The 15,409-nt window shown below is 35.9% G+C and overlaps 1 protein-coding gene across 1 annotated transcript in view; it reads left to right on the top strand.

The window, feature by feature from the left end:
- Positions 1–15,409, top strand: part of LOC140047044 (D(1) dopamine receptor-like) — a 77,423-nt gene that overhangs the window by 35,128 nt on the left and 26,886 nt on the right. Inside the window, exon 3 of the mRNA XM_072091841.1 lies at positions 13,148–13,200. The gene's annotated coding sequence lies outside the window, so the exon portion shown is untranslated. The remainder of the gene's footprint in view (positions 1–13,147; positions 13,201–15,409) is intronic.

Below are 15,409 nucleotides of genomic sequence, written 5' to 3'. Positions count from 1 at the left end.
CTTAGGAATGACGTAATATACATGATATGACTATATAACTCGTATATATTATAAAAAGCCAGGCGTAAAATTGATTACATTTACGGAGACTTTGTACCACCATCGTTTATTGGATGCGCTATGCATGCGTGAATGTGCGTAATGAAGAGATAAGCCACCGGGCTTGAATGATGCCGAGCAGCTTAGACACTGGTGCCAAACGAATGGTGGATGGGAAGGAGTGATTAATGAAGACCTAGAGGACGTTTCTAAACAAGACGAATCTTCTACTAAGCCTCTGCATTATGTGATAAGGGTCTCATGCCGCCTTATCCTCTTTACCCATCTTTACCTTACTCCTACCACGGGGACAAAAAAGCAACACGTTTACAGGAACTATTTGTCAATGTATGAACAACAATAAAATATACTTTTCCCGACAACATAATGTATTGATATTCTTCAGTCAATTTATTCGGTATAAATGTGTTTCTACATATTACAATGTGATTAATAGTTTTGAAAATTATGATAAAACACCGGTGATACATTATTTAATTGTGATGATTGATTGCAGTATAGAATATCAACGATTTAATAATTCATGATGTTCTAATTCTTATTGCCTTTAGGTTAGTAAGATTCAATTAATAGTCACAGAATTACACATAGAAAATAATCTATAACGGTTCAGCTTAGTGCATTCAGGTGTTAAGATATACCAACAGAGAAGAAGCAAATGCATAAGTTTGTTTTGTACTTAGTTTATTGTTTTGCTGTTATGTAGGCTTAAACTAATCAAGTTGATTGAGGCATGTTTAGGTGACCTATTCATTATGTAATTGGAAGACACCATACTGTATCCGCTGGTCCCACAATTAGATAATACTTTGCAATACATGTCGAGAACATATATTTTATGTTTTAACCTATTTTTACAAGAGTTGATTCTTACTGTCGTTGTGATCATAATCTTTATAAAACTCTCACCAATTCGAGTAAAAGAAAGGGCCACGTATCCCTAAATATTAATTCAAGTTGGAATTAGTTCTAGTTCAAGTTCTTTTTATTTGTTGTTAGCCGAAACTGTTCAAATTCATTTCAATGTAAATGTTTATATATGTTTACAAATGACAAAAAATGTACTTGACTTGAATAAGTCACCTACATTGTTTTTAAAAGAAAACACAGTTAGGCCTACAACTTTAGAATTCTCGTCCGTAATTGCAATTGTCAGCGCCTTTCTCCCTAGGCATTTGCAGTAATATCTTTTAATACACATCGCATACAATATGATATTCGTCAAAGTCACTAAGTTACTGTATATGTAGGTCATCTTTAAATTATGTTCACTTAATCTGTATACACCATGCCCTATACTGTTTATTATCAAAACACTTTATGCATTTTATAAATCCACACGAAATGAAATAAGAACAGATAAATTATTTGCATGTATTTCTGATGTTTGGGTTAGTCCTTATTTGCTATCAAAACACAAACCTTGAGGGACACAGTGTGTATTATTCTCAGACAATACGATGTACGCACGATGAAATGTTGAGGAGGTGTTCCGTGAATGAAGTCAGGGAGCGGAAGATTAAGTCATACTGTGACTGAACTTACCCCATGGTGCAACCTACATCCAAGAGCTATCGAACAGTTTACTATCACTGACACGCGTTCTATTAATATTATTTTACCACCTGATTCTGTATTTTACACATTATTATCCCTCTTGTCCCTGCGACGTCCGACGACACAGAGCCATGTTTTCGAAGCAACAGAAGGGAACTAAAGCGATAGAAGCACCAACAGAAGCAGGATGGACTAAATCTTATAAGGCAGCAGCAATAGAAGCACTGGGAACTAAAGCAGAGAAGCAGCAACAGAAGCAGGATTGACTAAATCGGTAGAAGCAGCATGTAGCAGCAACAGAAGCAGTGTGAACTAAATCGGTAAAAGCAGCAGGTAGCAACAATATAAGCACTTGAAACTAAAGTGGTAGAAGCAGCAACAGCAGCAAGGATGGACTAAATCGGTAGAAGCAGCAGATAGCAGCAACAGAAGCAAGATTGACTAAATCCGTAGAGGCAGCAATAGAAGCAGGATTGACTAAATCGGTAGTAGCAGCAGGTAGCAGCAATATAAGCACTTGAAACTAAAGCGGTAGAAGCAGCAACAGAAGCAGGATGGACTAAATCGATTGTAGAGCAGCAGGGAGCAGCAATAGAAGCAGTGTGAACTAAATCGGTAGTAGCAGCAGGTAGCAACAATAGAAGCAGTGTGAACTTAAGAGGAGAAGCAGCAACAGAAGCAGTGTGAGCTAAATCGGTAGTAGCAGTAGGTAGCAGCAATATTAGCAGTGTGCACTAAAGAGGAGAAGCAGCAACAGAAGCAGTGTGAACTAAATCGGTAGTAGCAGCAGGTAGCAGCAATATTAGCAGTGTGCACTAAAGAGGAGAAGCAGCAACAGAAGCAGTGTGAACTAAATCGGTAGTAGCAGCAGGTAGCAGCAATATTAGCAATGTGAACTAAAGAGAAGCAGCAACAGAAGTAGTGTGAACTAAATCGGTAGTAGCAGCAACAGAAGCAGGATGGACTAAATCGGTAGTAGCAGCAGGTAGCAGCAATATAAGTACTTGAAACTAAAGCGGTAGAAGCAGCAACAGAAGCAGGATGGACTAAATCGATTGTAGCAGCAGCTAGCAACAACAGAAGCAGTGTGAACTAAAGAGCAGAAGCAACAATAGAAACAGGATGCACTAAATCGGTATATAGTGCAGTAGCAGCAGTAACATAACAGTACCATCAGTTCAGTCCCATAATAGCAATATCAGGAGAAGGAGTTAAATACCGTAATATTTGTAGATGTACAGTAAATAGTGTTCATTCGTCAGGGATAAATAAAATGTTAATCCTCGGGCTATTCAATGCAAAATTAATCAATTGCAACGTTCGACTGAAAATTGATATTAATATATTAAGTGTGCATTAATTTTTGGAATTATGATTCAATGCATTTCATTATTCTATGATGAATGATTATGATTTAAACATAGTTTTAATACTAAACGGTCAACTAGGCGATGGCAGCCAAATAATAACCTAAAATATTATAAATAAACCACACAAATCAGTAACTGTAATTTTGTTAAAGTACCTTTTTTTTTATAAATGTTGGTAAAAGTCTTAAATTGTACAAATAGCTAGCCCTATGTTATCGCGTTGATGCGTTGAACACGCAGCAAAAAAAAGACGCAATTCGTCTAACGCAGACGTTTCAAAATTCTAATTTATTACGTCGACTGGTCGCTTATCGCGTGGTCTCTATCCAAGGTGAATCTCTTTTGGAGCTGTGACTGTTCTGGAGGCCGTCTAGCCGATTTTCCACTAGGCGAATTTGTTCGCGCGAATCGAAAGCGTAGTGCTAAGCGCATGCGTATTCAAGTTTATGTCTGTCATACTCCCTTCTGCGACGAATTCTTGTTCCTTAGATTTTTCGCTTCAGCGAAATTTACTTGTTCGAATTGTTTCTACTTTTTGCGAAGCGAAATATTGCGCAACCAATCAGAGCTCAGGAAATAGCTATGACGCTTTCATGAGCACTCGTGCGGATCGAAATGCTCAGAAACCACGCGAGGAACATGAACGTCGCAGCTATTCGTATATGTAGTGGCATGAAAGAGAGTAGGCGATTTTTTTCTCTTTGAAACGTTGGATTCGCGCGAACAAATTCGCCTAATGGAAAATCGGCTTAAAGCTGTTCTATATGTAACTATCCTATCGTATATGGATTTTGCTGTTACTGTATTTGCCATTTTGTTTTGTATCCGATTTGATAAAGGTCGATGATGACAAGAATAATAGCCCAATTAAACATTTAATCAATCAAGCTTAGCTCTTAGTATATGGATGAATTAGATTTTTAAGTCCAAGATCATCCTTTCCTTAATTGCAATGAATGAATGTGGTTTAGCCTAATTCCCAAGTGATTACATACCCATGGTGAGTGATCTATTGTTGTTCTTGAATACTTGAGCTGAGTAACGAGTCTCGATCAATTAATAATTCTATTTGTTTAATTCTATAACCTAGATTAGAATGATTGATTTCTCCTTAAATATGGCGTATATTTCTGTGAATTAATTCAAGTGTTTTTCAACAAAAATCAAAGCACAAGCTCTATTATATGGATATGCTTCAAATTAGAGAACCGCCCCAAAGTCATCCATATACATACATATAGAATCCTGCCGTTGTAAGGCACGTGCAAGTTAGTTACACATGCAATGCAATTAACAAATGTCCAATTCAATAAGATAATTTAATTTGAAAACATGTTTGGTATTAACACTCACGTCAGCAACATATTAAAACTAATATTATTAATAATTACTTTTGTTAGTACATCCAGGGAGACAGCAGTAACATGAGTCGTTTCAGATTTGAAAATAACGATCATGGAGATTGTAATTTTCAATTCTCAAAAAAAATTCTAAATTTTCTTTCTAATGAAAGTTTTTATTTTTCTGTTTTTATTTAAACAATGTTTATAAAGGGTGACCCTTACAGTTTCCTCGCAGGGTAGCTGATACCCAGGGCCCGTCTAATATTCAATTACAAATTAAAAAAAATTAAAATCGCAAACAAAGTACATTTAAAGGTACATAATAATTATTATTATCTCATATTTGCGTTAATCATGCAATTGTTACGTTTTAACGAGTAAATGTTAATTAATAAGCATATTCTACAGCTGTCCAGAGATATATTTAGATTTGATAGGGCCTATGTAAAGAAAGTTTAGAAACAGTAGAACACCGGCCTCCCATGGAAAGACACTTTCTCGTGAAACGAACAAGGGGTCACTACTGCAGGCAATACCTATTTAAGGAACACTTCTATTAAAGGGACACTTGTTGGGCCCTGAAAGGATTTCATCAATAAGGGCTCGACTGAGTATGTTATTGTGTAACTGAAATGATTCTACATTTTTTGGCATGATTTGTGAAATCCACTTAATCGTTCTAAAGTAAGCGTGGCTTAATTTAAATCCCTTATTACAAGTTCCTAAATCCGATATGTTTAAATCGATTGGAAACGTGGATACGTCATATTTTCAGATATTTTATTAATAACAGGTTAGCCGCTATCAATTGTTGACCTAACAACTAATCATGTACGCTATTAGTACATTATTAGAAAATCTCTTATTCTTAGTAGTTACATAATAGTCACTTTTCAATTTGTACTACTGAGGCATGCTTTTCTATATGAATTTACGTGCGTTCGAGTTGAGTGTTCAGTGTTCAAGAGTGGCAGGAGAGCTGGTTGTGGGGATGTACATATCCATATAAACGGCGGTGATCCTCAAGACCCTTATTTTGTCGTTCAAGTATGGAACAATATCGTATAGTTAAACAATGTTGAATCTTAAGTTTAGCGAAACATCTGAGGTAGATAGGATAGGTATCTAGGATGGTTATTTCTATATAAAATGTTTGTATTGTGTTCGGCTATCTCTAAATTATGCAAACTTATAATTACATAGATCCATTAATATCAACAACACACATGACATTAATATTTATTGTACAAATCAGATTGAAAATTATTTTTGATATTGCAATTGGATTGATTCATTGAGTTGATGATTATGCCCCTGGGACCTAAACCTATTGTTAAATGTATGTATTCATTAAAATAAGTAGGTCAGGAAACTGACACATTGATCTTGTAAATATATATTATACGTGATGCTATTTCTCGATATTAGGCCTACCTGAGTTAAAAATAATTAAATTATAGTAACTTATGTAGGCCTATAACCGAAGATACGTGCTCATTGAGTCCAGATTTGGTCCGAGTGGCCGGGAAAAAAAGTAGGTTACGTTATTACGTTCTTCGATTAAGCGTGGTTCCCACTTATAGTGACGCAACGCAAGGACGTAACGCAACGCAAGTGAATTGACCAATCACAAGCGAAGCTTATTCGCTTGTGATTGCTAACTGTCTATAACTTCGCTTGTCATTGGTTAAAACGCTTGCGTTGCGTTTACGTCCTTGCGTTACGTTCTAGTGGAATCAAGCTTTACACACGTATGTTTTGAGCCCAGATTTGGTCCGATGTTTAAATAATACGTTACGTTTTCGAACCTACGCCTACGTTTTGTACGGAATGTGGAATAAACACTACCTAATTCCACAAAACCAGGCTTATCGTGAACCAAGCATAATAATATATTCTGTAAAATACCAAATTGTTATATGAGTTGAGGTGATTTTTTCGTTTGTCTTCTTCGTTTCATATTCATTTATTTTTGTAGCAATTATGACATACCTACGCGTACTACTAACGTTCACAAATAGGGCAATTAGGCCTATATGCAATTTTTAACTATAATTTCTGATTTACAATGAAAAAAATGTCACATAGTTCGAATATCTGTAACAAACATCACAAATAAAAACAAAATAATATAGCAATACATTCACCAGTTTTGAGAGAAAATTAAAATTTACAATTAGTGTATGCTCGAAAAAATATCATGTGTCTGTAGTTTACCAGCACACATAATCAGTTAACATACGAAAATGTTTAATATCTGTATGTATGTAGCAGTTAACATATACGACCTTTATTAACTGAACTTATGATGTCGAACCCGCAAGGTAAGATGAATTTTTGTTTCACGACGCGCCATCACGTCTGCAAATTTTCCATTACAAAGTGATATTGGTAATAATTGAAAAAAAATATGGAAACAATATCAGACAATATTATTTTATTTGGCTGTCACTGGGTTAGTTAAAACAGGGAAGAATAAGTGAGAGTGTAATCTCCAAATGTTTCTGATTTGTAAATGAAATATTTTGAAGTGAATGATGAATTCGCATATTATTAAATTGTAGAACATGGTTGTTAAAATGCTAATCCCACTTTCCCGGGCTAGCAGTAGGCTACAGTATTTTCATAATTTCAGGATAATCTTAAAAATTACTAGTAAAAACATTTCCATTGACACTACTTAATTTTGAATATATATATATATACTTAATATAATACAATTGCTAATCTTGCTTGTCATTAAAATAAAGTAGACCCTACTCTGTACTTTGAAATATAAAACAATATCTTTATTATTCCGAACTACGCATTCCCTGCAGTAGGCCTTCTCTGTTATGTATAGGCTTATTATAGACGTATAATGTTTGAATCCGTTTGAAGTCCTAAGACTAAAGATATGTCTACAGTTTCAACATTTATGTGACAACAAAATGCGATGTGCTCATTTTATGGACACACGATGACGTCATATCACTACCATATTTGGGCACATCCTAACTGTTTTTTATCAAACTATTGTATACATCAGAACCCCACCTTCGTGACATTATTAAGGGTGAACTGTCTCATGAAGTGAACGAAAGGAAGGGAGATAAGGAGACATTTTGTTGGGTCTCGCCGAGAGGAGTTTTACTGTGTATAGCATACGTTTACAAATGTGGAGCTCAATAGAAAACTGTATTCGGTGAATCAGAAAGAAGTATACTAGATTATTCTGCGGCAACAATTGCACGTAATTCACGTAGGATTATGCCGCCTGTAGCATGCTGTAAAATGTGATTTGTTGGTTTGTTTTACAACCTTATGTACGAGTGCAAAAGGTTTAGTGTATCTAAAAATATAAAAAGCACACTTTACGATACAGGAACTACTATTTAACATATTAAGAACAGATGTTGATACTACTATCATTGTAACATAACCCGAAATCTTTTTATTTTTTAATAACCCTTTACATAGTGTTATAATTATGCATACAAAATAACCATAAAAACTTTTTTTTTCAAGGTAACTTTATTAATTGCAACGGTTTTTCTGGCATTTTATGCATATTATTATTATTATTCATTTAGAATGAAAGAGTGAAACTAATACTACACATTGTTATGTAGTTTATTGTTCCTGTATACTTTAATAGTTCATGTAAACTTCTTATTGTTATAAAAATTAATCTATATATAAATCGTTCGTCCGTCCCTCTTGTGGGAAACAAAGTTTCATTAATGAGAGACACATAGACGCGGCTCTGCTTTCATTTTGTTGGAAAGTATTGCAAGCGGTCGCTTTGTATTTTATCATATATAAAAAAATAACCGTTGAAGATGACTGCTAGATATTGCAGACATGGATCGGTTATCATAACGTGAGTGTCCCTGTGAGTTTTTTTAATGATAAATCGTATTCACTGTAGTATCATTTTGTGAAAGAACCGATGTTAATAACGTGAAATGTGTTTCGAGTTTCAGTATTAAACCATTATTTTGTAATGTTGTCTGATCGTCTCCATGGTCTAATGACCAAAGAGCTTCATATTATTATATTCTATAACGATTTTTGAAATATGATTCTAGATTAAATATAATTATATTTTTACCAAAAGAAAGGCATAGTTTAATAGCGCGATTTTGATTACATTTATATTTTTTATTTGTTCAAATACTGTTTCTGTAAAATCATACATCATTATTGAATGGTTCAATATATGTTAAACTTACAATTCTTACTGAAATATGCTTACACAAAAGCGATTATTTCCCTTAAAGCGTTCCATACGTGTGTCATGTTCGAGAGGCGAACACACGGTGGCTGTCAACCGTGGATCCTACTTCATTTACTTCCATTCTCTTTACGGATCTGACGTTCCATTGAGCAGGATAGAGAGTAGCATAGCTTTTCTAATAATATGATCCAAAAGTGGTTCCCACTAGCGACGCAACGTAACGCAACGCTACGACGTATTGACGCAAAATGCTGTATTGCGTAAATCACAAGTGGGAACCGACGACGCAGGTTTGTTTTCACGCCGGCGGGGGGCCATTTTTTTTTTCGTACATAAGTTGGGGACCCCATGTGAAGGATAGCCGAACTATTTCCTAAATATAACTAAACCTAACCCTCTTAATAATCTCTCTCTCACTATAAAGTAAAAGAAGTAGCTCATGGGAATCGAACCCCATACATCGACATGTAAAGTCCATAGTCTTAATATCCACTCCAGGGCCGTAGCCAGGATCTGTCAAGGGGGGGTTCGGACACTAAATATTTGGGTCAACCCCCCCCCCCCCCCCCCTGGGGGTGGGGCCTGATGCGAAGCGAATTTTGTTAAATGACACCCCTAGATGGCCGGAAAAGACACTCTCGTGCAGCATGCTACCAATGAGCAAAAAGATCGTACTTTTTTCCTCCTTCTCAAACACGTCGATAATTTAAAGGACAAAAACTATTTGTTGCCGTATGTTAGATGCGCGTGCTCTGTGCGGAACCGCCGATTGTTTGATCATTTACTCCGTATTTTGTTTTGCGTTCAAGTTCAATGCGAACGTACATCTAGGAGCAGCCCCGAAAAAAGCACACTGGTTGAAGGCAAATGCTATTTGCTAGCTCTATCTATAATATTTATTTACAGCAATTTGTTGAGGAATATAAATATTTAAATAGGTGATATTGATACATTTTAGTACGTATCGGCTGGTGGTCTAGAAAAAAATAATCGGATGCCATAATGTGAACTACAGTACTTGATACCATAGATATTATAGTGTAAAATATTAATATTCACTATAATCCTCTATGATACATTATACTTCATAATCACACATAAATACTGATGTACGTCGGAAGGCTATATACTTTATGCATGCTGCCTGACTGCCAGTGATCTGGCGGTGTCCTTTGTACGAATCGTTCGTGCCCCAGTTCGCTATGAGACGCGTCAATATCATGTTACATGCAGGGACCAAACATTTATTTTTCAGGTTAAAATCGGCAATTCATTTGCAGCTTTTAGAAATTTACAGACACGTATCGCTAGTTGACGCTCATACAGAGAAGAAGGTTCACGAACAAGTTTACGAATTTTTCAATTTACAAACAACTTTTTGTACTGTGGGGCACGTATTTGGAGGATTTTTGGAGATGAGGGTGAGGTATTGGGCATGTCGGGGATGGGGGTTCGCAGTCGGTTAAGGGGGGTTCGCTGTAAAGGGGGGGTTCGCCCGAACCATAAAAACCCCCCCTGGCTACGGGCCTGCACTCGACTACACAGACGGCTCGACAGAAATCGTTTGCATTAGCGAATTGTAGTTAGCTTAATTCTTACGTCACACCTTATGGATATGACTAATGAATATTCATGTATATGTTGTGACGTTTCACGGGGGGTCCCCAACTTATGTACGAAAAGAAATATCGCCGGCGGGGGAAAACACAATGGGCATTTCCTTACGTTGCGTAGGTTGCGCTACGTTGCGTCACTAGTGGAAACCAAGCTTAAGTATTGTTCCTCAGACCATTGTGGCTTTCCTTGATTTTAAGCAATATAACTTGTTTGTATTGTTTATTTAACCATTGAAGTTTTTACGCTACTGAAAAACCACCGGTGGACGTGGAAAAACACATCATTACTGTGACATCTTAATTCCCTGCGTATTCTTTAGACTGTCTAGATCTTCTTCTTCGTATTTAAGGCAGGTTCTACACTTACATTCTTCCCCATTCCTAATTATACTCTCACTTTGTAAGCAGTCCATTATGATATGTATATTTTTTATATAAAATGACAACATCATAATTGTCTTTTGGCGCCACATTTATCAGACGGCACACTAGCAGACGAGATCTCTTTAATCTGTCCATCTCTCTGCATTTTTTTTCTCTATTGAACGACACTATTTTCTTCGATTTTACAGTAAAATGTAAACCACATTGTTCATATTTCAATTTAATACTATACTTTTGATTTTGTTTGTGTGTCAGAGGTCGAATTTAGCCCATATTCAACATTAATTATTCTCTGTTTCGTGCAGTCTCGTCTCAATTATCATCAACACCTACGGTGTAACCTGGTAATATTCACTAATAGCAGGTGCATATTGACAGTTGTAATTTAAGAAATATTTGCTGTTCGACTCGATTTAAATTGCTTGGAGTCGTATGTCTTTATTGTCGATAAGCCACCGATTAAAACACACTTATCCTTTCATCAGAAAATAATTATATTAGTTGTGACACTGAATGAGAACAAAATTATTTGAGTACGCATGTTCTGGATTATAACAACATAGGCCTATATTCTTTTCTGTTGACGATATTGCTGTTGCTCTTCTTCTAAAACGTGACGATATTTTCAAGGAAAAGTATTCATACCCTCTGGTTAGTATTGTGTAGCTATGATGTATAAATGATTTATTTCAGATTAAAATATTATTGGATTACTTTTTTATATATTGAATGTCAATTACTTCAGGTATAATTTGTGTCAATATGACGGGTACGTCAGAGAGCTGTGCATTTGGTTGGACCTAGACAGACAGAATGCTGAATGAATTTGAATTTTAATGTTATTTAATCATACTGGGTAATCTCCTCAGTCAAAGACTGGTTACACAGAAGGCCCAGTTATGAAAAGTGGCTGTGTGTGTGTACTAGTACACCGGGGTAACCCTCTCGTCTCGAAATATTTACTAGGTTCTTTAAGGCGCACATAAGCTAGATGTGTAGCCCCTACACTGGACCTAGTCTTTATCCGAGAAGACACCAGAACCATAGTCTTAAGATTGCGAGTAAGCCTACTACTGGTATTAGGAGATCATGGGTGAACAAAGAACACAACACATTTATAAAACATTTTAGTAATTATACGTGTTTTAATATCAGTTTAATAAGTAATTATAACACCCAAAACTTAGTAAGAATACACAAAGAATCTGATAAAGCTTCTTTTTTTTCTATATGTATTACGACTTTACGTTACGTGCTGTCTAAAATCCGTGTAAATGTGTATTGTTCATGTGTTGGAATTTAAACACATTTGTCATTCGAATATCGTTTCAGATGTTTCTATTCATGACATATTGCTAAATATAATTTTCACAGACGTATCAAAGAACGAACAATACACGACAATGATGGTGAATACAAAACGAATCAAAAAAATTAATAGGATTTTTTAACTGATATCAAATTTATGACAATTTCAATCACGACGCATAATTCCGTCTAATAAAAAATATTTGAATATATTTTTTTGTATAATTATGATTGAGACATTTTGCTAATAAGTTTGACATGGCATACAAGAACAAATTATTATTACGAAAGATGAAGAAGGATTAGATTTTTAGACCTTAATTTTTGCATAAGGACCTTAAATTCAGAGGCCTTTGAGCAAAATATTATATTATACCGATTGATCAGGGAAAAATGAATTTAGTATGTTAATCTGTAATGATAAATAAAAGACAAATCATATATGTTACTAATTTCGGAGTCACGTATACCGAGTTAGGTCTTGTCGCAATGAAATATATATAGTCGTCACGAAAATCATCTTATCTCAACTCAACAACAGTCTAGGAACGATTGTTTAGGCTTTTAAAGTATTTAAAGACGCCGAAGGCAACTATGTGCTTTCTGAGCATGAAAAGTACGTTTGTCAAATACCATATCAAATCCACAAAACGTTATACTTTTAGTAGACTTGCCCCAAGTCTGTACTTAATTTGTCCTTTTAATTTTAATCCACCAGTCTAAGTATTATCTATATACGTATTATACGTATACAGCGCCAATGCTAAAATGTATCTTTTTTAACACAGTCTACAGTACATATAATATATACATTAAATTGAATTTTTTTTTATTTCCCTTTTGATTCTAATTATCTTGTGCATTATGTTATTTTGTGTATCTTTATAAATTATTATTATTTATTTTAATTGTTACATTTGTATGTCTTGTAATCATTATATTTCTGTGACGATTTATCAGCTTCGGCCGCCGGATGGACTACCCTCGTAAAATATTGTGGAAATATAAATACTTTTATTAGCACCATTGCTTCTGCCAAAATATTTTAATTCTTTTTTTATCATGGTATATTTTTGAAGCAGGAACCTTTTAGTACCTATTTTGAGTATACAAAGCAGGCTTTATCTTCCCAATGTGCATGCATATGTATGAACACGATGTTTCTTTACCTTTACCAGACCTCATGAGTCATGTTGAGTTTATTTTAAAATATACAGCACGTTTTCTTTAACAAATAAAATCTGTCGGTAAGCAATTATATAATATTATTGGAATTGATTTGTTTTATAGGTACGAAACGAAGCTAAAACAGTCATAAAAAAAGACACGTTGAGGTCAAAAAGGTAAGTGAATAAATTGCAATCGCAAATTATCACCAATTATAAACAAACCATTCTACAAACTGTGTTCGACAAGTATGTTTGAAGAGAATTATTCGAAGAGATTGCAGAGCAATTTAACTTACAACTTCTGAGTCGTACGGGAGTTCTCGATCTCATGCATTTGGGTTTCAACAGCATGTTCGGGATCAGGAGTCACTTTCCCTTCTCGGACCGACTGTAATTTGTTAGGTGAATATTACTTTATTGGTTAATCTTGTTTCCCACTAGGACACAACACTAAAGCGTGGTTCCCACTAGCGACGCAACGCAAGGACGTAACGCAACGCAAGTGAATTGACCAATCACAAGCGATGGCTTATTCGCTTGTGGTTGCTAAGCGTCTATAACTTAGCAATTGCCATTGGTTAAAACGCTTGCGTTGCGTTTACGTCCTTGCGTTACGTTCTAGTGGGAACCAAGCTTAAGACGCAGGCGCAACGTAATTTGACCAATAACGACGCGATAGATCATCCAAATTGTCGCTGGTGATTGGTCAAATTAGGCCTACTTAAGCTTGGTTCACATTTAAACACAAGAAAATTTAGCGTAACGCAAGTATAATTTTGACCAATCACGAGCCAGTGGATCGTTGGGAATGTGGGTTATGATTGGTCAACTCACTTGGGTTGCGTTCTAGAATGTACCAGTACCAATCTGTACGTTGCGCTTCATCCTTGCGTTGCGTCCAATGGGACGTGCGCTGAATCTCTGGCACATAGACTTTCCTCAGTGAGTCACATAATTATATACCAAACGAATCTGACAGTGTAATGCATCTCATCATCTATAAAAAATATTTTGCTATTTCTTTACTTCTCTTTCTACTAAAAATAGTAAGCCAATTATTATAGCATTTAATGAAAACTGAAAGTTCATTCGATAAGAAATTAACAATAGCGGCTTACTAATTGCCAGTACACAGTCAGTTGTATAACATTAACTACAACACCGAAGGCATTTAACAAGAACAATTGCGTGTTTGGCGGTGTATTTGCAACACATTAATTTATTAACCACAAGTTCCTTGCAGACATATTTCGGCAATTGAGATACGTAAATGGTGAACGAACTATAATAACGCATGACGTATTTTAGTTTACAATATGGTTATTGATTTAGTTCATGTGATGGCGATGTTGATACTTATCTCGATCACCCTCTAAATAAATGTTTTAAGCTTAGCCAAACTGTGAATTAAAACACTAAACGTTGCCGACGATCATCGTTTATAATTCTAATCATGTACTTAATAGCAAGTTTGTTAGCTCTATGTAGTTTCTTTGTTATTGTATTCATTTCAAATGTAAATCAACCAACCAAATTTCATTTGTAGAAAATGACAATAATTACTATCGTATCGTATAAATGGTGGTGCTAGCAGTGGTTCAGTCATGATGATTTATTATGGTGACGATGCTTTTAATGATGATGATTGTGGTATCTATATGTAGACAATACATGAACTATCATAAAGTGATGACGTAGTGGTATCATTGTAATCGCTTTGTTAAGCGAGGTTTCCACTAGAACGCAACGCAACGACGTATTGACGCAAAGTGATGTATTGCGTAATCACAAGTGGGAACCGACGACGCAATAGTGCTGCAAACATCGCAGGTTTGATTTCACCCAGGCGGGGGCAAACACAATTATTGGAAGGGCATTTGCTTATGTTGCGTAAGCTTGGTTCCCACTAGAACGTAACGCAAGGACGTAAACGCAACGCAAGCGTTTTAACCAATGACAAGCGAAGTTATAGACAGTTAGCAATCACAAGCGAATAAGCCATCACTTGTGATTGGTCAATTCACTTGCGTTGCGTTACGTCCTTGTTTTGCGTCGCTAGTGGGAACCACGCTTTAGGTTGCGTTACGTTGCGTCGCTAGTGAGAACCAAGCTTAAGGCAGCATTCTGTAGTCTCGCAGATGAGCAGAACTCACAGTAGCTTGAGTGAAAAAAAGGGCGGAGGTTTATCTCTATGAAAATAGGGTGTGTCTACGCAGATGATCAGTGTAAGATTGGTTCCCACTAGCGACGCAACGTAACGCAATATACGCAACGATAGAAAATGCCTTTCCGATAATTGTGTTTGCCCCCGCCCCGCCTTGCGATGTTTTCACCACTGATGCGTCGTCGGTTCCCACTTGTGTGATTGCGCAATACAGCACTT

Source organism: Antedon mediterranea, chromosome 4 (assembly GCF_964355755.1).
Source record: "Antedon mediterranea chromosome 4, ecAntMedi1.1, whole genome shotgun sequence".
Lineage (NCBI taxonomy): Eukaryota > Metazoa > Echinodermata > Crinoidea > Comatulida > Antedonidae > Antedon > Antedon mediterranea.
This window is presented reverse-complemented; position numbering and strand designations above follow the sequence as displayed.